Genomic DNA, 23771 nt, shown 5'->3' on the forward strand with positions numbered 1-23771 from the left:
GGAAGGTTTTGGGATGCTGCCCAGCGAGGATGCTTAATTGTGCGTGAGAATTGCAAAGTGTCATAGATTGATGAAGCTTCGGTTGCGTGTTTTTTTCCTCTCTCTCTCTTGTGATGTGCGTGTGTTGTGCGCTCGTCGGTTTGTTGAACACGGAACAAGCGAAAAAGCGGAGAGGCGAAAAACACAGCTCAACTGTTGGGTTTGGGAAGGGGGCGAATGTAGCGGTGACTTTCGACTTGTCTGCTGTCGACTAAGTGATCATTTTGCTTTCCTCTCCTTCCGCTCCGGGAGGGTCAGACGGGGTTGTGGATGGGTGATATTTGCAGCAAAGGGGAGAAGGTATGTACCAGAGGGAGAGAACCAGAGGCGCGAGCATTAGGTGGTTCTATGCTACGAGATGATGATTATTCGGTACACGCTTTGCATAGACTATCAGCTGTATTCAGTGGTGTTGTTCGGTGCGGTTGACGACTTTATTAAAGCTAACTCTCCAGACGCCTGGAATGAAGAGAACTAACAAAATGGAGTCTTTTTATATTGGTGTGTAGCGAATTGTTGGCTTGATTAAGTAGTTGATGGGTACGAGTTGAACATAAATATTATATTTATTTAAATTGTTAGGGCTAGGTGTATGCAGTGTTTTTATATGTTTATAAGTCATATTTGTTTTTCCAATTATATATTCCTATTATGCCAATTATTATATTTAAAAATCATAAACTTAAAATATTGAACATCTCATAAATGCTAATTTGCTGTGCAGTTTGCATACATTTAGGCGTTTTCCAATAGAATATTATATTCATAGTGAAATAATAGTTTTCAGAACCTATTACGAGTGAAATGAATCATCTGATTGCATTTGATGCCTTCGAGTTAATGATTGATAGCAAACAAAAGCCACACAGCGCGTAAGCTACCTGTTCCACCTGCCCATCAGTCGACCGTTATCGAAGCAGAATCGAGCAGCAAACCGGTTCCGAGCACTAACCGCATTCGAATTTGACAGCTGGCGCAAATTCGAGCACTTTCTGCTTTCGCGCATGCGCACAGTGCCGGCGGCGAAAGGAAAGCAAATAACAGCAACAAAAACACTCACCCCCCCATTTCGGATACCAGGCACGATGCTGTGCTTCGGCTGTCAAGGATCTGTTTTTTTTTTCGTCCCTTGGTCCGAACGTTTCCCGAACGTATTGGGGCTTCGGGTTCCGTAATGCGACTGAGAAAGTGTAAAAGAGGGAAGAGCATGAGAGTGTTCCACTGCCGGAGAGCCACACATTCTACAACACAGCTGCCTGGCTGAATAAATGGAATTTGGAACAATTTTACGCCTGGCACAAACTTGTGAGTGCTCATTCCGTCGCATGCATCTTTGCGTAGAAGGTAATTGGAACATTCTCATCAGTTTTCCGCCGAAATTTGCTCTGTTGTGCTGTGGCCTGCTACGCTCTTACGCACATGGAATGCTCTCTCGGTAACATTTTCTCTCCCTACTGTTCACTCTCTTTCTCTCTTGCTCTGTGCATCTGTTTGGTGGGTGGAAAGCTCGTTGGACAGGCGACTACGACAACGAAAGGACGGTTTGGACGGTCCGTCGGGCAGTGGATCAGTTTTCTGCGATGCCGTGCGGTGATCGGACGTGTCCCGTGGACGTGCGTGTTTCGCTTTTCCGCTAAGCGGCTGTGTACCGTGTGTGAATGTGTGTTTAGGTGTGTGTGCGTGTTTGAAGGTGAAATCTGCAGTGTGAACTGGCTACCAGACGGTGCGAAAAATAAAACAGGTATACTTGCGCTCCTGTGTGCCAATTGTGTACACATAATAAGTGAATTGATTCGTGTGTAAGAAGGTTTTAGTACAGGGTACACGAGAAATGTGCACCAATAGATTGATGACGTAGTTCAGCAAGGAAAAACATCGTTCATTCAAATCGAGGAACAATTGGGAGCTCAAAGAAAAAACTGTAGACTTACGGAGAACGGGCAATACACACACGTGATTGGTGGAGAAAAGCTGTAGATGATGTAGAGGTTTAAAATTTGCTGTTTTGATAATGACAGTGAAAATTGTTCGAATTATTCCGAGTGTTAAGTGCCATCAAAAGTAACTTCAAGTGGTACGGTGTGATGGTGTGCAAAACACTTTAATGTGTGCTTCCGTGTTCAAATGTGGCATATTCAATATGCTTTAACAGAAAAGGAGTCCTTGAAAGTGTTCTCAGATTGCGTGTACTTTCGTTGCTTCGTTCGAAAAAAAAACGCCAAAAAGGCAGCAAGCAGCAACAGCAGCAGCATCAAAAGGATTCAAACAGCAATCGCAACCGTAAGCTTCCCACGCCATACAGCCATCATCGATAAAAGCTCAACAATTTGAGCTATGCTCTACGCCGGCAGCGGAATTCAGGCAGCTTAAGAATAATGGTATGTTTTTTTTGTGTGTGAAACTTTCACACCCACCACCTCCGCAGCAGCTAACTTTGCACCGAACAAATCAACACAAACACTTGTACACTTTTCACTTTTGGGTGTGAAAAGTTTTGGTGTGCATGGTTCGGGATAAAGAAAAATCGTTCTCGATTTATCTGTCGTGTAAGGGTGCCGGGTGTTGTTACTACAGCTACATGCACCGTACGCTGATTTATGTTACTATCACTCCGCATCCCACCTGCTTCATTCTCTCGCCCACTCAGCGGCAAGCTCTTGTAGCCTAATCCATTCCACGTGTCACCCAATTTTCACATACTAGAAAGATAAAGCTGCCTGCCTACCAAAGCGCCCGTCCATGAGCAGGTCCTGCCCTTCGCACGCCAGACCCAGGACCGGGCGCTTATCGGGGGCGAACTTTTTCCCGTGCAAGCGAAGGTGTTTCATCGTCTTGTCTTCTGCACGGTTCAGGTGAAGCAATAAAGGCAAGAAAGCCCACCCAACCTCCACTCAAGTCCCACCACTCTCCCCTCCCACGCCGTTTGCCCAGCCAGATTGATGACGGGTTTTCGCGGAGCAGATTGCGGCTCGCCTAGAAAGTTTGACTTTTATGCAGACTTTTACCGACCGTTGATGTTTAGACGTTTTGCACGGTCGATTTTTGAGCATCGCAAAGCAAAGCTCACCAAGTCCGCAGGTGGCGTGCGTGGTGTGGGGGCAGAGCGCTTGCCTGAAAGCTGTTTTGCAAGTGCAATATCTGCCGCTGCCAGGAGAAAAGGGGGTTTCTTGTTATTTTTACTTGTTTTGGATGATTTGCTTCGGGTTTTTTCCTCTTTGGTCGTTATATGCTACAGCAGTACCGTTGACCAGGGCTTTGTAGGGCGCTTTTGTTTGGGGCGAAAAAGGTGGATAAGGTAGAGGAGAAAGGGAATGGGAAAACTTTCCGTGCAAAAAACGGTTATCAGTAATGAGATAGAATGTTACCTTTGCTGTGGGCGATTTTTGAAGCATAAACATGCGAAGGAAGGTGCCATTGAAGAATAATGTACAAAACTTTAATAAGAGCTCCATTGTGTGGTTGACATTCCATGCGAATGGAGGCGTTTGTTGAAGAGTAATTTGGCGTTTTATGCATTACTGGTGGGTGATGTTGCTCAGGGAGACTCCGACCAACAAATTGCACGACTTGAACAAGGCATCTGTTCTACATGGAAACCTTATTTATCGATGTAGCGGATTTGAAGTACGCAAGTTGTGCCGAACCTTCCAGCCTTGCAAATTGGCGCCTCTTATCGCGGCTTATTCAATTAGGACGGTGTACTTGTTCGCCGGTGGCAAACAAAACAGGGAAATCGTGCGCATGATACAAAACCAAGGATACACTTTTACTTCCACTTGTTCTGCATCCTACTCGCTCTAAACACTCGCCGCCCACCCACCGCAGCGAAAAGCGATACAGATCAAACAGAAATTTCCCTTGCTCGTGCGGTAATCCGTAGCCAGCAGCCCTGGAAGCAAATGATTGGCAAATCTGCTTCCGCTTATAAACACGTTCTCTTCTTTTGAGTTAAACACGTCGTTTTTTTTACCGTGGTTGGTCGGCTAGCTGTAGGCAACCTACGGAATGGGGGAAAAACAGAAAAAAACCATCTCGTGGTACCATTATTTCACGAGTGGCTCTCGAGCGGTGAGCTAAACAAGGCGCTCGCGCGCACCGTACGAGCAACAAAAACACACGCGAAAGATACAGGACAGCAAAGCTTCGCCAGGATTATAAGCATCCACCAGAGCACATAAGCCGAGCACAGCACACAAGAGGAAGAGATACAAACCTGTAGCCCGTACTTATAAGTAGCCCCCCCCCCCCCTTGCCGTGCTTGTCCCGCTTCGGTGTGAGGCAAACCGTTTCCGGCAAACGATCCCTTCGAGGGTGCAGATAAAATTAAACCAATTTCTCTCCCGGGCGAACGTCCGGACCACCGTCTCGCACACACGTTCATTGACAGGTTTATTTCACTACCGCACCGCACCGGGACGGTTTTTGGGGCAAATTTGGTGGTGGTGGGGCAGTAGAAAAATCGAGCAACAACTTACGATCAACAAACGCTGGAAGAAAAGAGAGACAGAGAGAGAGAGAGAGAGAGAGCGAGTGTGTGTGATAGCGCGCTCAGCTCTGCCCGAAAACGTGGGTTTTTGGGAAAAGGAAACCAGGGCAGCAAAAAAAAAAGAAGGAAAGATGGCTTTCCACGGCCTCCCAAGCAACAACAACATCAATAGACAACGTGAAAATAGAGGAAAAAGAGCTTAAACTCACACAAACACACACACATACACACGTCGGCCGGAAGTCAACGGGACAATTCCACCGGGACCCGTGCGGACCCGTGTTCGTGATCTTCGTGTGTTCGCACGGTCTACAGCGCCGTACCGCAAACGGCAGCTGACTGGTTGTCGTCCTTTTTGCGCCGTTTTGCTTGTTTTTTTTGTGTTTGTCGTCTTTTAGCGCCGTCTTTCGGTCGACCCATGGTTCCGGGAAAATTTTGGGTTGAAAGAGAGCGAAAAAAAAAATTCTACCAACGGCCATTGAGATGCTTTCCGTTGCCTATAAATAGGAGCAAAAAAAAAAACAACGGTTTCTGATCTCGGACGGAAAACGGAAAAGCTGGGAACGCAAAACGATTTATATTCCCACGGTGTACTGCCAAAGCGGATGCTGAGGGAAGCAGAGCGCTAGTAACCTCCAACGTCCAAATGCACGCGACTGCACGTGAGGTAGGGCAGGACACACACGCGCACACACAAACGTTGTACGTTTGTGCGGTTAGTCCGTCCGACCAACATTCAGCCCTCGGATGCCCAGCGGCCAGAAAAGAAGACATACGGTGCACGTTTACGTTTACACCGACCTTGCATAAACGGATGGAAGCTGTGGAGTGTGTGTGTGTGTGTGTGTGTGTGTGTGTGTGTGTGTTTGTGTATGAAGGTGTGTGTGTAATAGCCGCGAGCAGGATTAGGATTTTCCCCGAGCACAAACAGTCCGAGCAACCCGGTAAAGGAGGGAAGAAAACGCAATGGCTCGTGCGAAATCGCTATTCATCTCGCAGTGAAAGGCAAAGTGCAACCAGGAATGGTACTTCCTGGCCAGCTTTTCCTACTCGTCTTTTTTTTTTGTTGCTGTCCTCTTATTTTTTGATATTTTTTCACAGCCACCTTGCGATGGGTAAAAGTACACCGCTCGTGAACGTTACACAGGGCACATTCTTCCATATCATTTAGCCACAAAGCGGACCATTTTGCTCTATGCTCCTTTGGCAAGCACAAACCAATGCGCCTAAATATATGCAATGTGCGCGGCAAACAGCTAGCAGGCGCCTACTAGCGCAAAACGAAGGAAATCAACTGACATTCGCCGTTCCGCGTCAACGCAAAAACACCGGTTTGACCCGGCAGTATCGGCGTTCCCCTTTTGGTGGGCGTTGCGTGTACACAAAGAGATTGCTGACTTTTCCACCCGCGTCGAGGAGGACCAAAAGCGAGTGCCGAGTCAGTGGTTTTCTTGCGCCAAAACCACGGTCTCCAGCGCAAAGGTTAGACTAAAGCTATCGGAAGCTATAAATTTGATTATGCTAAACAGTCGGCTGGCCGGGCGCTTTGGCAGTAGATCGGGATCGGCTTACGCCACTTTGCCGAAACCGTTCATTAATCAAATTTAGATTTTTGATATCCTTCAAGGCAGCGAGCTTCCCTTGCTACCCTCGCTTTCCATCCGCGGTTTCCAATCCGGTCCGCTTCCATCACGCGTAACGTTACGCATCTCTCCCACCCAGGGTTTGGTGTGACCGGGGAAGCGATCCGACAGACACGTCTCCGATGGAAATTAACGTCATTAAGATCGGTGACAGGACAGTTAGCGAATGCCAAGCCAATGAGGGAGCTCTATAGGGAGACAGGAGTGGCAGAATTTAAGAGACAATTTGAACAATTAAATTTTAATCCCATCCCGTCGTAGCTCAACTAGCATGTGGTTATGGAGGTGTGAATCATCAAAACCACCCGCTGGACTGTTCAGATACACTTGACAGGCACTGTAAGGCTTTAAAGCTTGGCTTTAATGTTGAATTCATGCAGCATTTTGGGTCGAAATGTCCCGAAGAGTGTGCTAACAGCACAATACTTCACGTAAAAGACTCCATTCGTCATTGTCTCATTTTCGGAAAGGTCACCCAAAAACCGGCTCGACTAAAATGTCGGCCTCCTAACGAGATGATTGGTGATTACTCGAAAGGCCACGAATCGAGCAAAATCACCCAAATCAAGCACAAATGAAGGAGGTGTTGCTGCTAGACGCTTCAACCGCCAAGGCTCGCTGAAACCTTTCACCAGGCAAGCACCAGGAACTAGGGCCGTAACACGCGGCCAGTTGCATGATCAAGCGAAATATTTCGGCTACCTTAGAGTACGAGAAAAAATTGAATAATTGTAAGCAATGGAAGGCCTAATCGGCCGTAATGGGGGTCATTTCTCAATCGTGTAAAATATGCCCGACACATTTCCGTGCACCCGGCAGGGTTGTAATTGATGAGAGTGGATTTAATCGTTGATTTACTGGCCCGCACATGTATGCTTGGGCTGGCAAGGGGTATTGCGACAGTATTGACAGCGGAACTCGTTTTGGGAAGTAATTAAATTTGCTTTATTTACATAACAATTGTTTTGGGTGAAAATTTAAACGTCAATAACGGCTCACAAGAAACTTTCGAAACTGGCTTGGAAGCTACAGTGAGTCGGTTTAAATCATCCTCTTGGACACAAAAGGATGGCACTGGTCGAGGGGAGGGAGCTGTGAAAGATATTTTTAATTAAACCCCTGCCCACGTGCCCCTCGCCGGCTGATTAAACAGCTCGGTTAGAAGTTCATTAACTTCATCCCACCACACGCGAACGGGGCTCTGCGCTGGTCAGTGACTGCGGGAATTAAAGCTGCCAGTGTGTCAGAGTGGCAGGAAGAATCATGCTGCGGCGCCTATGGTGATGCTTTTCCGCGTTGTTCCTAATGATGGTTTCCCCACTGATGTTTGCCGCAACCCGGTGGCCGAAAAGGTGTTGCTCTGTGTGGTACGCTTTGTTTTGGCGTTTTTTTCTTCTTCTTCTGCTTGTGCCGGTCGCACTCGCCAACATCCATTTATATTTAGCTAGCTGGTTGTGTCGGGGTAGCGGGATTTAAAGAAGGACGAAGTTTTTCCCACAGATCGATAATGCCGCTGCGCTCCATCCTTTTCACTCGTTTGTTCCGCAGGGTTGGCAGGGTGGAAGGTTTACGCCGATGCGGCATTATGCTAAGCGATTGGGCAGAGGGTAGATTTATGCAGGACAAAGGGAAGCAGCGCTGTTGGTTGTCTAATTATGCTGGAACGCTCGGACACTATACGAGCTGCATGAGACAGAGTTGCAATGCAAATAGATAGTGATGTGTTAACGGAGTTCAATAATGGGAGAGTAAGAGTAAGGAATAACTGGCTCTTTTTTCATCATGATCTTGGCGATGTCACTGACATTTGTCATTGATCGAAACTACAAATGTTGCTCAGAGATAAAAGCAGTTAAGCTGTTTAATTGTGCCAAACCAAGGTGGATTAGGTAAACCTGGGCAAGCTTCAATTGTTACTCCATGCTACTGTTAATGTGATAAGTTCCAGCTAAAAGCTTTTGTTCTAGTTTGAAGGAACAAGTGGCAGGCATTGTTACAACAATTTCATCTAGCGAAGCATCCAGTGCATAAAAGAAACAATCCACCTGATGCTGTACGTCGTATTTCCAGGACTCGTCAAGCTGGTTGCTCTTTGTGGTAAATTAGCAGCAAACTACAAGAACGAAGGCAGCTACGCATGGACTTTTCACGCAAAAAAAATACTATTATAAATCATACGTACACTAGAAACGAGACGGGGCAAGCACGAGGGACAAGCACTCACAATAGACCGCTCAACTGCTCCCTACTTGCGGGGCGAGAAAAAAGGGGTTGCATTTCCCGTTGTTTGGGGGAAGTCGCTAAAAAAAAGGATGAAGGACAGTACGCGTTGAAAGGTCAGAGGGCAAAGCAGCAGCTGTACGACCGGAGCGCTTATTTAATCCTTCCGTTGCATTAGGGTTATCTGTGATGGAAAACAATAAAAAAAAGTTCGCAACACACTCACCCACTTAGAGCGCAAGGGGAAGAGAGAATAAAAGCATGCGCGTACCAGTGCCACCTGGACGAACGTAATCATAAGAACAAAAGCACCAGTAGCAGGAGAGAGCGAGTAAGAGTAGCAAAACCATTACGAAACCATTTTTGCAACATTCCGTCTGACAGCTTGTGCGGAGACTGCTCGGCTGCTGGCGGTGGGTGACGAAACGTTTCATCTATTCACCTGGCCCGAAGAGTGGGTGGGTTAGTTTTCCTTTTCAAACCATGTACAACTTCTTCACCCCTCCTTGGAACCCTAACACTCTACGGTCCTTGCAGTCTCGACTGTGTCGGGAGTGTATCTTAGGACGATTTTCTTCCGACGACTCGCAAACGGTCGTCTAACGAACGTCAACGGGTAATCCACCGGATGCCAGGAACAGTGGTGGACCTCGACCGTGAACTGAATCACCACCAAACGCCCCCCCCTCCCCCCATCCATTTCGGGCTGGCACTTAAGGGTTGCTTAATTTGATGAATGGCAGGTTACACCGTACGTGTCTACATCATTCGCAAGCGAAGCTAAAAGGTCTTGGCCGGTCCCCGCCTAACCATCGGTTATCGGGCAAGTGTGTTTCTTCTACTACCTCCTACTCTCTCTCTCTCTCTCTCTCTCTCTCTCTCTCTCACGCACAGAGCGAGAGCCGTCGAAAGGCTTTTATTTTTCGCTCCCGGGAGGGAAAGCTTTCACCTTGCGCCGCAACGCAAACCGTACGGGCAAACCGGTTTGGTTTTGTTTCGCTCACTCTTTTTCCCGCTTTTTTTTGTAGTTTTTTTTTTCAAAAACAGGGGACATGTTTGGGGCGGTGGGAGTGGGAAAGCATAATAACTCTGGCCTCCCCGGTTGGAGCCGCTAACCGCACACACACACACACGCACCTGGCACGAGGCTTCAGTTTTGAGAGGTGAAACACATTTTATTAGCATTATTTTTCACGTACGATCGTTACTTCTGGTCTGGCGTTGCAATGGAGTGAGAGGGTAGAAGGGGAAGGGGTTGGAAAGGGCCATTTCCAAGTTTCGGAGAAAATGGTTATGGCCTGCGATAACGCGTGTATGTGTGTACAGTGAGCACAAGGAAAGCCGTGTTGGTTGGAGAAATAAGCGAGCGCAAACGACTCGCCCGTCACATTGACACGCTTGATTATTATCCGGATGAAAATGCCGTTCGTGCCGATGGATTGAATATTTGCCCTCCGCACACACACACACACACACACACTCACACAGTTTCAATCACATTTGGCTCCCCCGCTGGAGGGGGGTTTCGCCCTGGAAGAGGTTTTAAATTGAATTGTGCCTAAATCGAACAAACAAATCGGCCCTCCAAAGTCGAGCTAGCGTGCCGATTACCCGCCCAAACAGCTGCTATAAAAATGTATTGCAATGCTTTTAATGGCACCCCGGATTTATTCCTTGTTCGTGAAAGCTGGCAGGCAAGCTTACGCGTGAAGGTGGGAAAAAGTTGGCCCGCTCACGATGGGAAGGAGTAATTCAACTACCGCACTTCATAGATTGGATTAAAAAATTCCCAATCCCCAGCAGAGCGGTGGGAAAATCTTTCACCAAAGCCAAGCTACACCGGTGCGAGATGGATGAAAGTTTCCATTTTCTTAGGAACGGTGAACGATTTTTTCTCTCTCTTTTGCTTTCCACTGCTCGCACTAAGTGGTTCCATCGGTTAATTTTAAAACAACCCATCATAACTCATGGTCGCTTGCCATCGTTGAAAGTTTGCTGTAATCTCGCCCCACGGGATAGGTTTTTCTCTCCTGCGCCCGGGCGGTTTGTTTGCTTTTACTGGCGAGCTTATTGCAATTTTTCCCCTTCCCCCAGAGTGCCGAAAGCAAATTATCTTCATCGCCAGCCAAACGATAGTGGCAACCGGATCGATTTTCCAGTGTTGATACAGGAATTAGTGGAAGAAAAGGAGGACACGGAAAAAAAGGTGATACAAGGAAAATTGGGTACCAGAAGTTGGAAAAAACCCGCCAACTAAACTGTAGCTTGCACCGACGACAAACCTTGGACGCCGTAGTCGATGTGCCAAACTTAACCTTCCCTTTCCCTTGCCACCCTACCCACACCTCATATGAGTCATACACTAGTCGATGTCACGTTTCCGAAGCAATTTGCATACTTTGCCCTTCACTCCACTTCGCCAGTTCCTTTTCACGAAAAGTTTCCCAGGCAGCTTTCACCCAACGGGCTCGGTGTTTTTTTTTTGCGAGGGGACGGGAGAAGGCGTGAGGCCACTCTTTATATGCCACCGTGCGCCGTGACCGATTTTGGTCGCGTGTATGCAAGGGTAAAGCGTGGAAAATTGCTTCCGTCCCTCGAGAGGCGGTTGACGACGACGACGACAACGACAACCACGACGGCGGCGGTGATGATGACGATGATGAGGATGAGCGGTTAGGGTGGAGGAAAACTACTGATTTCTATGGCACTTTCCCTTTGGTCACACACACACACACATGCCGCCTTTCAGCTTGCTACAATAAGAGGGAAAACTTTCACACATTTCCCCTTGTATGAGGCGCCTGCAGCAAAGCACCGGGGTTTTTTGCATGCAAAACCATGATTCGTTTCAACCCACCCGTCCTTCCTCGCCTTTCCCTTTACTTATTACGCTGCAACGAATTCCCGTGAAAGAGTGGGGAGGAGGAGGAGGAGTTTTTTTCCGTGTGTGGTTTGCTGAAGAAGCCTGGAAGGAAGTGTGTGGTGAGTGTGTGTTTTTCATGCTCAGTGCTATGGTGCGGTTGCAGCAGCAGCGTACGCGTGTGTGTGTTTGTAGCACCAGTAGTCCTGCCGGATGCACTTTCCTGGGTTCATCGTTTTTCCAAATGAGCACGACCGAGCAGCGGGTTGGAGTTGGCGTGGACATGGCGGCAGCGGATGGGAACAGCTTGCTTGCAAGATAATTTTCCTTCCGTAACAAACTGCACTGATGAAAAGTGACAACCTCCCTACTCCCCCCACCCACTTGGCCGCTTGTTGCGAAACTGCGGAACTGAAAGGAGAAGTTTTTCTTCGAAATTACTTTGCCCACGTCGCACGTTCCGTCCATCCCGCACCGAGACCGACTGTGTCGACCTCACGTGTGCATGTACGCACCCGGGCGCAGTGTCTGTGAGTGTGTGTGTTTCTAACCATTTCATCGGGAAGATAGTTTTCTTCCTCCTTTCGGTTTCCGGTATACAGCACACAAACACACACACAACAAGCGGTTGCTGCTGTTCCGGCTCTTCCGTGCTTAGTGATCAGCCATGCTCGAAACGATCATGAACGGTTCTAATGTCGTTGATGTTGATGATGATGATAGTTAGTTTAAGTAGCGAGTAGAGTGAAGCGAGCCGTGCTTGTGTGTGTGTGTGTTTTGTGATATAAAAAGGAAAACTTTATTTTCAATGTTTTCCATCGTTTCCTTCTACAATACAAAGGAAAGAGCACGAGACCGACAGAGCAATCCACTTTAATATAATTTTCCCTTGGGTGCCGTTTTTCCCAGAAATCGTCTATTGATTCCATTGTATTGGAACGAACCACACCGATCTGTAATGAATGTTTACAGAACAAGAATCGAGCTTTACAATTTAGTAGGAAGAGCAGCAGTTCGTGTTCCATTCATCAGAAGATACTTTGCTTTGATTTTAAAATACAAGAAAGTTAACGATGCCATACGGCCAATAGGCAACAAAAGGGTACAACGGAACTGGTCCTTAAAACCATCCTTGCCTACCAAGAAAATAGGCCTACCATCACGGCTTGCTGCCGATTGCTTACCGCCAGTGTGAGAAGTCGATGAATTTTTCATCTCGATTAAAGCCTCCAGTTGCCTACATTTAGGCGTTGATCCCATGTGCCCCGGGGCGGAAGACTTCAAACCTAAGCAGATTCTTATCCCAACTATTTCGAGAGGCTGAAGGTGTGTGTGTGCGTGTGGTTTACCTTAACAATTTCCTCTTCCAAAAAGGCATCTGGCCCGGCATCGGTGTCGGGGGTTTTTGAGGCGGTTTTAACCCTTTTCTCACGACACGTGGAAAACCACTAAATGAATCGTTGTCTTTACGATGAAACCCCTTCCCTTTCCCACCCATCTTTCCAGCAGGGGAAGGTGGGATTTTTGGCTCCGACCAAACCTTGGCCAACCCGAACAACAAAGCCCTGTGTAACCGTACCAGAACCTGGGTCAATGATGGAACGGTTTTCCGTACCACACGGCAGGATTAAATAAAAATAGCCCCAGCACACACACACACACACACATCCGTGATGGAAAAGGTATCCGCTGAGTTCCATTACAACCTGCCCGAAAGCCCGAAATGATCGAAACACACACCAACACACACACACACCCATCCTCGGTCGCTGTAGGGCAATGGGTTCGGGAAGGAGATAGTAAAATAAATCAATTCCTATGCATGTTTGAAGGGTACGAAACGGGCACGATTCGCAGGGCTGGCAACCCCATCACGCACACGGCATGTTGGCTGAGGTATGCTGGTATGGGCAAAGGGGCCAGCAAGGATACCAGGGCGAGCAGAAGGGCAGGAAAACAGGAAATTGGGCAAGGATTGTTTTACTGCCACAGTTCGGCCCGGTGCCCGCCTGCTGACGACCGATGATGGAGTTGCGCTTTTTTCACTCCCAGCCCCCGGGGCCGAAAGGTACGCCGGGATGCCCTAAATAAATACACATGTCTTTGATGCCCCAAATAATAGGATTGAAATTGTAGGAGCGGGAAGGTACACCGTGACCGGGGAAACCTTGAGGGAAATGGTTTTGGACCAACTGCAGCCCGATGTATACAGATCGATACTTGCGGTGCTTTGGCCGGTGTGTGTGTGTGTATGTGTTTGGCTACGAGCCGGGTAACAAACATACAAAGAGAGCAATTTGAATCGTTTGGTTTGCTTTCAATTATGGTTATTTTGTAAGCAGATGCAGACTGGGTACGTTTCGCTTTTTTACGAGAGTTAGGTTTTGTGTTTTTGGGGTTTTTTATGGGATGTAAAATGATGCTTGATAGGGTCATATTACATCCATCCGTGGTGAGAGAGACAGAGAGAGAGTGGGAGAAAGTGGAGCAATGTTTGCGAAGGAAATTCTATTGCAGCAGTTTTATTAAAGAGTTTTTTTGTGTTTTATTTTACCAATCAAAATCATTCTACGCTTTGTGCTAGATGTTTGCTCACAGTGCATGTCCTACGCACAGTTTTTCATGGTTAAATTTAAATACACAGCAGAGTGAATGAACTTTTAAAGTAGCGGAAAATCGACTTCTCTCTACTGCTTGCACCCTTCGCATCGTGTTCAGCGCTTCGATCACGCTTTTATCGGTTCTTATCGGGTGCCAAATCTTTGCACCTCGTTGCGAAACGTGCCGGTCAACGGGGAAATCTGGGTCGCTCGAGCTTTGTCTGCACACACACACACACAAACTCACAGCCAGCAACACAATTGGTCTTTGTTTTGCTATATCGTACCGTGACCGGTTCTGATTTTTAAACAGCTTACCATTGTTTTCGGTTGTGTTTGTTCGGATCTTTTGCAAAGCTTTTCTTTCTTTTCGGCCTTTCTTCACTTGGCTTTGGAGTAAAATCGTAAAGTCGGGTGAGTCCTTTGCCAACGCCACTTTGCAGCGTAGAAAGTATTGGAGGGTAAGGGGGAAATGTTCAAGTTTTCAAGTGAAAAGCTGTTCACCAGTTTGCTCGTCACGACAGCGATAGCGATGCGATTTGTAGAAGAAACTCCAGAATGAAGAGCAGTACTGCCTGATACTTGGGTTTGTTGTTTTAGATAAGCGTGTTTTGTTGTTTAGTTTACTTTGGTTAGGTGGTTACTGTTTCGAGTGTTGTCTATGCTTTTGGGCAATTGTTTGTAGGCAAATGATACAGTTTTGCTGTGCACAGACATGCAATTGATTCTCTGGAGCTAGAAAACTATCGGGTTATGTTTTTAAAGCTAAAATATGTAATTTTTTGTTAATTTTAAATTCAGTATTTCAAGGTTTTTTGAGTATTTTATTTCTAATTTTTTTAAAATAATTCACAAATATTTATGTCCTATTTACAATTATATAAGTCTTCCCATAAATTAGCATGTGACAAGATTCTTCATTTGTCGCATGATTTCTCTTCACCTATCTTTACCTAAATACAGTGGAGCGCCGTTTATCCGGGCTTCTCGGGACTTGACCTCGCCCGGATAAGTGAATAACACGGATAATGAGTCCAATGATACATTTTATCACCAATTCCTGATTATTTCTTGGAAAATTGTCTTTTTTTATAAAAATGACCCAGTTTTTATTAACTTCATGTTTTTCCCATAAGAATATTTGAAATTTGTCTTTAATTATCGTGTATTTGTTATGACAATGTGCTCTTTTAACCACTTTTTTAAATATCCTCCTCATAACGCAATGTCACTATTGTATTGAACTGTCATTTCTCAACAGCACGGATAAACGGACAGCCGGATAAAAGGTACCCGTATAAACGGCGCTCCACTGTATACCTAATTTAAGGAAAACACGTAACCCTAACCACAGTCTACCATGTGGAATTGTATCGTGACACGTTTTGAAGCCTGTCATTCGTCCTGTTATTTGTCTTCAACTACAGAGCATCGAGAATTGCATCAAAACAGCACAACAACGAGCCAACCCTGCAACGCAAGAAAATGCAATGCACCTGGGTGTTGCCATCACACCATCCGAGCGGTTCGCTTCCGTGCCTTGTTGACTTGACTTGAGTGAAATCTCTTGAACCGCGCATCGTTCTCGATGACACGATCGCACGGAAAATGGAAAACAAATAGCCCAACTAGCCTGGGCCGAGGGAGGTAGCCGAAACGCACTAACGAGATCGTGCTTGTTCGTTGGAATTCTAACCAACCTTCATTTCTCTCGTGTGTGTGTGTGTGTGTGTGTGTGTGTGTGTGTGTGTGTGTGTGTGTGTGTGTAAAAAAAGAATCAATGTGATGCAAAAAGAAACAACGAGCTGCAACGACAGGAGGATTTGCGTACGAACCGTAAGAATGTTTGCAGTGGCAAGCCACCTTCTTCCCACAGCGCACATGCTTCACACCCAACAGCAACGACACAGCTAACCATGTTTGAGCTATTGCAGTAGTGGAAGAAGAAAAAATCGAAAGACAACAAATCCCCAACTATCGTTCCAGGGCGTAAAGGGAAAAGAAAACCACCACCACCACCACTAGGTACTTCCGATAACAATGATGAAAGCATTCCATTCGAATCCAGTTCTCGACTCTCGGCCGGAAAATGTTTCCGGTTCGACTGTCGACGGCTAACCAGTGTAGTGCACGTTTCCGGAACAGGTTCCTCTCACTCTCCCTCTCTCTCTCTCATCCACTCTCGAACACTACCGGCTCCACTTTCGTCAAACGCAGAAACATGTGTCAAAGTCAATCGCAATGAAATTTGCTGGCAATCACCACCGCCACCATGCTTGGTGAGCGGCTCCTGGCCTGAAGTGAAGCTTGTGCGAAGGCATCGAGCATCGGTGGTCTGGGGGGTGAGTGCCGGTGCTCGTGCTTATTCGTCTTTGCCTCTAGTGGCACAAACTGCAAGCTCATGAATTCTGCCACTGTCACGGGTGGGAGGAAGAAAAGGTCGTGCAGCGTGTCGAAGCATCAATTGAAGAAGGCTGAAGTTTCCTTGAGTTTGACAAATAACAAACGGTACGGAAGGAGCTGCAGCCAGCCAGGGATAGGAAGAAAACACTATTTCTTCTGTCATCGTCAGTTCGATTGGGAAGTCGGAAAGGTCGTTCTGTCAGCGTAGCTGTACGTCTACGTTACGAAGCTGTCGGTTCGGTGTCTACAGATTGAGCACTTACAAGCTAATGAAGATGATGGAATGGCTTTATCTTGTTGGAAATATTAAATATTTTAAAGCAGAAATTAGGTAATATTTCATTATTCAAATAGCGTTTTAAAAGCTGCTTAAAGTGTTCCACCAATTGGAATTGCTACACAGTTTAAGGATCTTCAAACGAATTCTTATTGCATCCTCAGAAAGATGCAGATGTCTGATTGTATACTTTTCCTAAACATTGAATATGTGCACTGCTGCCCACGTCTTCTGAATTTCACCCGGGACGTTTCGCCTCCCCCCCCCACGAACGCTCACCACCAGTCAAATATTGAACACTGGCAAGGCAAAACTAGTTTCCAGCTACCTTCCGTTGGGTACACCAAACCGGATCGGTGTCCCTTTTTTCCTCGGAACGGGTTGCTTCCGGCAACTGTTTTGAATTCGGAAAAAGGACCTAGCCCGCTAGTGGCAAGATCGTACACCGTACTTTTACCGAGCAAAAGTTCCGGCAAATGCTTCACTGACTGATGCAAACGGCGTATGCAAATTCTCGCAAACATGCGATGACTTGGGACACGGTGAATGGGAGGGAGGGGGGACACTACACGGCATCACAAGGGTGGGTATGGCGGCGTGAGGCAAATGCAAAAGCACACAATAACAATCAAGATGTATCGTATTTCGATTTTATCCTATCCCGCTCGAAATTCAATGCACGTCATCAACAGTTCAGATTCGAGCTGTTTGTACCGCGCGGCATTGCACTACCTCACTGCAGCAGTGGCGGTGCTTCCCTGCCATGTCGGTTCGTAAGGTAAGGTGACTGTGGTGTGAAGTGGTTGGGTGGCAAAAGTTGGCTGGCTCTGCCGGTTTCGTGTGCACGAGATCGTGTATGTTTTGTTGCTTGGTTGCAATGCGCCAAAGGAAGTGTTTTGTTGTTGCTAGGGGTTTGCGCCCATTTCTTCTCGGTACGAGAAATCAACGTGGCGTTTCGCTTTCATCGCGAAGATTGCAGTTTGGCAGAACATCACTTTCCATTCCAGAGGTTTAGGAGAAAGAATGTTTGTGCTTTTGTGAAATTTGTTGATTAAGTTTTCACGTGAATGCATCCGAGATATGCAGCCGAGCAAAAAAATGGAAAGAGCTGCTTGTTGCGTGAATGATTCCTGTTCGCGTTTGATGGATATTGACATTCTTGTGCATTGTGTTTGTGCGCAAATTGGTGTTTAAAGTCGGTAAGAGTATATGAAAAATTATTTTCCTGAAGTGAGATACAAATAACGCACAGTTTTTGCTAACAAAATGACAATTTTTAGCATTACCAGAATCATTACCATGACTATGCTACAACCGAAATTCAAAATGCTCAATACTTAAATTCTTGAACATCATCGTAGACCAATTTCTTGGACTTGAACTACAAAATAAATTCCTAATTCATTGGAAGATGGCTATAAATATGATATGCTGTTCTTTGTTATGCAATATAACTAATTCCAACAAAACAATACCTCCGATGTGAAAATAGTCCAGAATCTTCCAACAGAAAGTAAGATAAATAAGATTGCTTGGTTCGTTCATCTTGAACCATGCCTAAATTTAGCACCAGGTCAAGGTTAATAAGCTATCACACAGCTATCCGCACGTAAATAAATAATTCCGCGCTCTGTAAGCACATGACTACTCTACTCTTACCGTGCAAATCCACGTCCACAAAGCTAAGGAAAAGGGTTATTTTTTCCTAAAGTCACAAACACAGCATTTTGTTCATACCACCTAATACCTATCCAGACAAAACCTGCTGTTTTTCCTTGATCTACTTCACCCACTCTAATTACGGCTGACGAATGAGTACTCATCAGTACGGGAGCTTACTAGAAACCTTCGCTTCATTATTGAACACCATGCCCTGCTCATGTGCTGCTAGCCCAAGCGACAAACGGCTATGCTTAATAAGCATGCTAGCATGCTATGTTCGTTTGTCACATTGCTAACTCCACTTCATTTGTTACTCATATCCCGGTGCTTGTAGTAGCAGCGTGTTCTACGCAAACCGGGAAGAAACATCCGATACGGGGAAGAGAATACCAACCCGAACCCGAAGCACAGTCCAGCATAATGATTGTGCCTTTCCTTTTCGGTGCAGTTTTCTCTCTCCCCATCCAGCTGAAAGCATTAGCCACCGGATAAGGAAGAATGTATCCGTATTCATTATTTATACTCCCAGCTGCCGGGAGTACGAGCGGGAGAGTGGTCCAGCGGGATCCATACCCACATGCCTCAAGCCCCCATTCCAGTGGAATTCGTTTCGGCGCTTGAAGACGCACTGGCCATGATACTCGCCCCTTGTTACGCTTTTGTTACGCTCCTTCCAAATAGTTCCTGCACCGCACACAAACCACAAATCCATCCATCACCGGAACCGGTTCCTCAGCCGTACGTGCCGAGCCGTTCGCTGGGGGATTTTGAATGGACTTACTGGCACAGACACAGCCGGAGTCAGCCCGGGGGAACCGGTTCGATCTGGACGTTCACAACAAAATCGTTTGTTGACCTATCGACCGGCCTGCTGGTCCGCAAAAACCCGGAAACCCCCAGAGCGAGCTTCCTGTGGGAACGATACGGAACGCTCCCGAATGGGGCGGAAAACTCCCCCCAGTCGAGCAAGTCCCACAGAGTGTCAAGCTACGCTTTCCGTTTACGTTCTCGTGTGTTTCGTTTTCTTCGCTCGGTGTATCACAGTCAGCCAGCCAGCCAGCCAGCCGGGAGGATTACCTGGCATAAATTGTAGTCACTTGTAGTCTTCCAACTCATCGGGTACGGCTAAAATGAAATCATGAGCCCATCTATTCTGAGCCATTGGGGCCCGGATCCTCGGCCACGGGTTCGTCGATGCCTAAATTTATCGAATATCGTTCATCTATTCCCTTGCTCCATCTATTATGCCTTCTTGCCTGGTTTGCTGCCGCTCCGCTTCTGTCTGTCTCCATTGTGATTGAACCGAAGACCGGGGACGAATAATTTTCTGCCTCCGTTCCCAGCTGACACCGCTGTCATTGCTGCCCATCGGGGTAAACATTTCCGCCCGGACGGTGGTGCTTTAGTGGGACGTAACTCACCGACAGGGTCTTAAGTATCGTTTCCCCCTCCCCTCGTAATGCATTGGCAGACGGGTATGGGGCGGTCCGGACGGACGTGCGGATCGTTCCGAGAAATGTCACAGGATCAGCGGGTGTCGATAATTTTCCTTCATCCATCAACGATCGGTATCTTGAAGCCGGGTCGGCAGCGGGACACCACCCAGCGAGCAGGGAGGAGAGAAAGTCAGGTCCTCGGTACGCCGGGTAAATGGGTTTCCGTGTCCGTCAGAGCGTGTAATTTATGTCGCACCTGCAACCGGCAGCAACTACTACGGCATGCCTCTCCGATCCGATAAGGCCAACGGGTACCGGTTCCTCCGGTCGGTGCTGATAGATTGCCCTTCAAACGTCAACCCTCCTCGGTTCGGATCTTGTGCCAGCGGCCGGTTTCGTTCGCTACATAATGTTGGGAGTGGTCCGAGCGACTCGGTAGGTTGGAAAAATACCGAGTGCGGAAATGAAAGAAAGCGCATCTTACTCATCGGTAGCGCACAATTGCACCGTAATCAGGATGAGGTGAATCGAGATGAAAACGACCGGATGCAAGCTATCGACAGATTGTGCAGTGCCTGCAGGTGCAGCATTGGAGAAGCAGTAAACCGAACCGAGCAGTAAAACCCGGAAGAGGTGTGCAATTTTCGTCATCAGGAGTAGGAATAGCCAAGTGTCTCATCAGATCCAATCAAAGTATCCTATACATCTTATTATTCTTTGCATCTGTGCTTCATTGCTGTTGTTGGATTATCTTACTGATTATTGAGAAAAATGGCTTGTGATTACTTTTCTGCTAGTTAGTTACTGTTAGCAGACACAAACCTGAAATCCGGAGAAATTTGATTAATATTTTCTTTTTGTCAGTAAATATATTTGCAATATGAATATCAAATTAAATTTATTCGGAAAATACAAGACGTCTGCTTAGAAGCTCGTTGGTTAAGCAATATTAATATTGGAAAGAAGTAGGATTTTTAGGTTTAAACCAATAAGAATAGTAAACGAATAATATTTAAATGAATCAACTAAGCTATCAAAGCTGTATGGTAATGGGAAGTTTTACTCATTAAACAGTATAGTAAGAGTATAGAAATATTCAGCTTGTGTTAGTGAAGCTTTTACAGGGTTTCCCACGATTTATTGGTGGGTTCCCATAAATTTTTGGTGGGTTCCCAAATTTTTTTGGTGCGTTCCTACGATTTTTTGGCCGTTTCCCAGAATTTTTTGGTCCAATTGTATTGATATCCAATCGGAAAATACCAATAAATTATGGGAACCCACCAAAAATCTATGGGATACGATCAAAAAATCGTGGAACTGACCAATAAATCGTGGTAAACCCTGTATCAACAGGCATGAATTTTGCATTCCATAATTGTCTATATAATTGATTTTATAAAATACTGCATCCCTTTTACAACTCTTGGAAATTTCATTTATGTACATTTTGAGGAAAGACCCAATAAAACATGTTCATTACATCAATTTAGTGCTATATTTTTCGATTCCAAAAATTTAACACATTTGACTGCCACCAACTAAGAGTCACGGTAACAAACACATCAAACAGTTCAAACGATCCATTACTGCCATTTTATGCATTTTAACAGTATTCCTCGCTACGGAAAGCAGATTTCCCGTGAACTGTAGCTAATGGGTAGATGCATCTCCCGCTGGCAGGCTCTAGAACAATGACATTCCACATTTTCAGACGAAAATATGAACCGTACCTCTACCGAGCGGCACTGGGGAGTAGTTCAACGTTGCATCCTACGATAATATTCATAAAGCTTCGAGTGCTCGAATAATGGATGCCATTCATTCCGATTTCCGGCTAACTTTCCAGCATGTCCATCCATCCTGACGTCTCAAGCAAACGCTCCGGCATCATATCAATCTAAAAACAACAACAAAAGGCACTGCAGTAACGCCCGCACACACACACACACACACACACACACACACACACACACACACACACACACAAACTGGAGCTGTCAGACCAAAAAACGGGGTACGACAGAGGTACCACCCGCCCGGTAAAAACATGGCCAGTACCGTGCAAGCTGTTACCTTCTCCGTTCTCGCGTTTGCTGAGAATGTGTCATAAAAATTAAACCATCAGATTCACTTCCGTCAGACGTTACGGCTACGCTTACGACGGGGACGAGGGGACGATCTATACGGTTTGTCTCTCCAGGGAGCCCGGCCCTTGGACCAGTATCCATTCCATCATCCAGTATTGTACCGGCAAGCGGACGGCGGAACCAAGCACCGAGCTTCCGGTAAAACGGCTGTCAGTCACGATCAGTCGCCCGGCACGCCCGGGCTGGAGCATCAACCAAACCAACAACAAGGGCCCAAGACAAGACGTCCATTCGCTCCAAGCCAGGAAGCAAAACCATTTACATAAACTGTTTCGCCTTTCGGGCTTTATCTTTTAATTAATATGCAATCATAAATTCCAAATATTGTGCGATGCTACACCCGATGGTGGTGGCGAAGAACGAATGTGCTGCCACTGCCATGAAGACACCGAAAGAAGCGATGCGCCCGACGATGTGCAGCGCTGTGAGTGTGCTTCTAGCCGAAAATGTTCCAAAGACATTCCCTTCTCATTCAACGTCTTGTGCGTTCTTGCGTTGCGCTTCCCTCACTGTGTGTGTGTGTCGTGCATCCGTATGTTTGCCAATGTCGGAATCACTTTGCGTCTCGGTGAACAATCTTCTTCCAGGTACCAGGACCGACTGGTTGGCTTCGTTTGAGGAATTATGCGACGGTGGCTCACCCTGGCGGCAAACGAAGCGTAAGTGGTGTTTCGGTTTTAGGTTAAGCTGACGCAAGACAAGACATTTGGCCGACTGTAAGTGCTGTGTTTATGAATTTTTCATCCCGCCCCCCTCCCGCTCCCTCCAATCTTGCGAGCTGCTTGAGGGTTGTTTCGTTCGTTCTTGTCTTTAGTGGTGTCCCGTCTTACCTGTAGTATTTCCTTTGTTCTATTCTGATCCTTTCAATGTGTAGCGCATAGTACGAGGTGTGGTTGTGTGTGTGTGCGTGTGTCTATATATGTGTTATTCATGCATCGTTTGTTCATTACGTGCTATTACGATCCTGTTCTTGCTGTTTGGCAGTTTTCCCCACTGACGCTCCGGCCTCATTGTCAACCGAAAAAGGGATGGGATTTATCGACCGAGGTACGAACATGGCTTCCGTGTGTGGTGTTGCGGCACCCAAACTTTGAGCCTTTGCAAGATCGCACACGCGGCACAACGATGGCAAACAATCAAGTGCGAACGAAAAATGGGTAAAGCAGCCTAACCCGGTTGACGATGCTCGTCGAGACGGTTTGTGCCGTGGTTTGGTTCATTCATGCCGTATGTGAGCTCACTCCTCTTCTTTTATGTGTGTGTGTGTGTGTGTGCGTGTATGATTTATGTCTTGGGTACGTTCTGTTGCGAGCGCGTTTGTTTGATGGCTTGTGCGGACTGCCGGTGAGGAACCTCCTTTGATGGGATGGAAAATCGTAATATTACACTGACGGCTGAAGTCAACATTTCCGCCTGCAACCCAACCACGGTGGAATAATAATAATAAACCGCAATGGCAAACAGGATTAGAGGGATGCTTACTTTGGGGGGTGGTGAAGAATTTGTGCGCTCTTGCAATGCCCCGTTGTGGGAAGGAGGAATTGTGATTTTCCATCGAGGGTTTTTGAGCCCAGAGCCCCGGTTAGCATCGTCGCGCGGCTAGCTTGGGCCGGAGCTTTTCACGTATCCTCTTGATAGCTGTATTCAACCATGCATCTCCCATCTCCCGGTGTTTCCCGCTGCTCCGATGAGACTTTTCGGTTCGTGATGAATGGGGTGAGATGGGGCAGGGTGAAGTTGAAGGGCCATGGCATGGCAGATTTAATCAGCAAACCCTGACCAAACAAAGCTCGCTCACACAACAAAGACGGATGTGTCTAGCGGAAACGTGGATGACGACTTCACGGTGAGACGCGGGCGTAAGTCCATCCACGACGGGACGGACGGGACGGGTTTCGGGTTGTGCTCCGAAGCTTCCGAGTAGTACACGCACGCGGTTGAATGATTTAATGTTTTCAAAATATTTGTTCTACCCCGGGCAAAAGCTACCAAACCGCT

At 46.7% G+C, this 23771-nt stretch overlaps 1 protein-coding gene across 2 annotated transcripts in view; it reads left to right on the forward strand.

Annotated features, from left to right (window-relative positions):
* Window positions 1–1585: 1585 nt before the first annotated feature.
* The window catches only part of LOC1276475 (acid sphingomyelinase-like phosphodiesterase 3a), an 83090-nt gene continuing 60904 nt past the window's right edge, over window positions 1586–23771 (forward strand). Inside the window, exon 1 of one of the 2 annotated variants that reach the window (XM_061647901.1) lies at window positions 1586–1780. The gene's annotated coding sequence lies outside the window, so the exon portion shown is untranslated. The remainder of the gene's footprint in view (window positions 1781–23771) is intronic. The other variant, XM_061647900.1, reaches the window with a different exon arrangement.

Source organism: Anopheles gambiae, chromosome 2 (genome assembly GCF_943734735.2).
Source record: "Anopheles gambiae chromosome 2, idAnoGambNW_F1_1, whole genome shotgun sequence".
In the NCBI taxonomy this organism is placed as follows: domain Eukaryota; kingdom Metazoa; phylum Arthropoda; class Insecta; order Diptera; family Culicidae; genus Anopheles; species Anopheles gambiae.